The sequence below is a fragment of the Gekko japonicus genome, unplaced genomic scaffold (assembly GCF_001447785.1).
Source record: "Gekko japonicus isolate JY-2015 unplaced genomic scaffold, Gekko_japonicus_V1.1 scaffold416, whole genome shotgun sequence".
Classification (NCBI taxonomy): domain Eukaryota; kingdom Metazoa; phylum Chordata; class Lepidosauria; order Squamata; family Gekkonidae; genus Gekko; species Gekko japonicus.
In genome coordinates this window covers 296,091-298,718 of record NW_015172564.1, presented here as the reverse complement: position 1 = coordinate 298,718, position 2,628 = coordinate 296,091, and positions in this window count along the sequence as shown.

Here is a 2,628-nt window from a genome sequence, read left to right as displayed (position 1 = left end):
TGGGGAGGCTCCTGGGTGGATTTCTCCCGTGGGGAGGGGGGGAGACGGAGCTGCTTAGAGAGAAGCGGCAGAGGTCAACGCTGGCTGAAAAGGCCTCAGTCCACAAGGTCAGAGCCGGCCACTCCGCCAGGCTCAGGGTGTGTGTGTGACGCATCAGGAGAGACGCCTTGGCCCGGACCTGCCTGGACTGAGGCCGCTTCCACACGCAGCCCTGCCGGGAAGGGGTGTCCCTCCCCCGGGACCGCAAACCTCTTGCCCTGGGCCGTTGACACCCCAGGGTAGGGAGCCTGCTGCCCCCCCCTGCCCGCCCCCCCAGTATCCCAGCTGGTCTCCCGACTGCAGCTGGGGTCGGCTCCCTGCCCGGGAGAAAGCGGCTGCCTTGGAGGGTGGGCTCCTCTCCGGCATTCTGTCCCCACAAGTTCCTTCCCTCCCCGGGCTCTGCCTCTCAAATCTCTGGGTGTGGAGGCCCGCCAGGCTGTCCTCCTGGTGTCCCTTTGAGGCGGCCGTCGTGGCTGCAGGGCCACCCGTGCCCACCGGGCTGAATCTGGGCCTTTCAGACAGGCACCGCCTGGCTTCTGTGATGCCCAGAGACCTCTTTCGAGGATTGGTTGCCAGGCCCGAGGGCAGGGGGAGTGCAGTTCTTGTGGAGGAAGCCCCTGGAGGCCTTGGCGGCGGCGGCGGGGATGACAGGCGACGAGCTTCGGCCAAGCCTGGCCTCGGGTGAGTGCACCTGCTTGGGTGGGGTTGTGCAGACTGGAAGCATCCGTGCAAAACAGGACCCTGCTTGGAACGGGGGTCACATAGCCAGGCGTCATAGGCCACGCTGAGAGAGGTTTTCCTCCCCTCCAAGAACTAGTCTTGCTCCATGGTGGCCCCACACCCTGGCTTCACTGGAGGGGGGGCTGTGCTGGGTGAGCATGTGGCCCAGCCAAGGGAGGGGGCATTCTTCCTGCCCCCACGGAACGCCGGGCCCCCTGGCAGCTCCCTCTAGGCAGAGCCGGGAGGGGGGTTGTTGGGTATTACATGTTGAAAACACTCAGTATATCTGGGGTTAAATGTTTGTTGATGTTACTCACAGGAAGTCACATGTTTCTCATGTAACCAATGTTCTTTAGCTGTAGAATGCCCGGGAATTTTCTCCCTGATCTAGGAATTTGATTGGGACTAAAGTGTCCCATTTTATGGCTTCTCTTCCCGTCTTTGTTTGGTGTTCTGAAGAAGAAGAAGAAGAGTAGCCATAATCTCTCCTCTTCTAGTTTTGTCTTTGTAGAGTAAGGATGTAGCCGATTATGCTCTGTTGTTATTTTCATCCCAGTTACCCTTCCCATGCTAGAATTTAGTAAAAACCTTATATTTTAATCACACATGGACTCTCAGTCTGAATTATTTTATTCCGGGACTGCTGGACTATCTCTGCTAAATACCATTTTTTCAATATCCCTGTTGGGGTTTTGGAAAATAAAACTTGTAATTCAGCAGAGATAAAATAGCTTAGCAATGCCAGAGTGAAATAATTCAGACCCAGAGTCCATGTGTGATTAAAATAGAAAGTTTTTACTAAATTCTAGCATGGGAAGGGTAACTGGGATGAAAATAACAACAGAGCTAAACAGCTACTTCCTTACACTACAAAGACAAGACGAGAAGAGAGCGATAATGGCTTCTGTACTTCTTCTTCAGAACAGCAAACAAAGGGAGGAAGAGAAGTCATAAAATGCAAAAAAACGTTGACACTTTGCTTCCAATGAAACTCCTAGATCAGGGATGATTTTCCTGGGCTTGTAGTTCTAAACTAACATTGGCTACATAAAACACATGTGACTTCCTGTGACAACACAAACAAACATTTAACCCCATATATACTGAGTGTTTTCAGCGTGTAACACCCAACAATCCCACTATCACCCAACAGGGGTTCTTTCCCCTCCTCTCTCTTTGCGAGGGGGGCCAGAGGTTTCTCGGTCCCTGTCCCCCCCGAAATGTGGGAGCGGCTGAGGCGCAGCGCACCAAGAGCACCCATCCCCTGGAGTGGGAAGGAAGGGCTACCAGGACCCTTCGTGTGTGCAGCAGGATGGAGCCCATCAGGCTCCCGCCATCATCACCGGACACGGTGGCAGCTGTCCCTTGGGAAGGCAGAGGAGCATGGGAATTGTAGGTGCTCGGAGGTGGGCTCAGGGGAGGATGCGCCGGTCCCTTCCGGCAGGCACGGGCCTTTCCTGTGGGGCTCCCCCCCCCTTGCGGGGAGAGGGCAAAACAAGGCCCGCCACGCCTCCTTTGCGTCCCCAGGCAAGGAGAGCTCTCTGTGCCGCTCCCCCTCGGGACCTGGCTCCTGCTCTTTCCAGAGGACGTTGGGGAGTGGTATCAATGGGCCAGGGCACGACTGCCCTTCCAGGCACAAGGAGTCCAGCATCGATTGCTTTGTCCCGTCCCCCCCCCTCTTGCAGGCCCCTCCTCTGGAGCACCAATGCAGGGGCCCTGGCCGCTTGAGAGGGTGGGGGCGGGGAGAGCCCTCTCCCTTTAACCCTCCTGACCCAAAGGACGTGGCTCCTTCCAGAGGGCAAAGGGAAGCCCTCTCCTCTCCTGCCAGGAATGGCACAAGTGCCCATAGGGGCAGGGCCGACCCCCCCC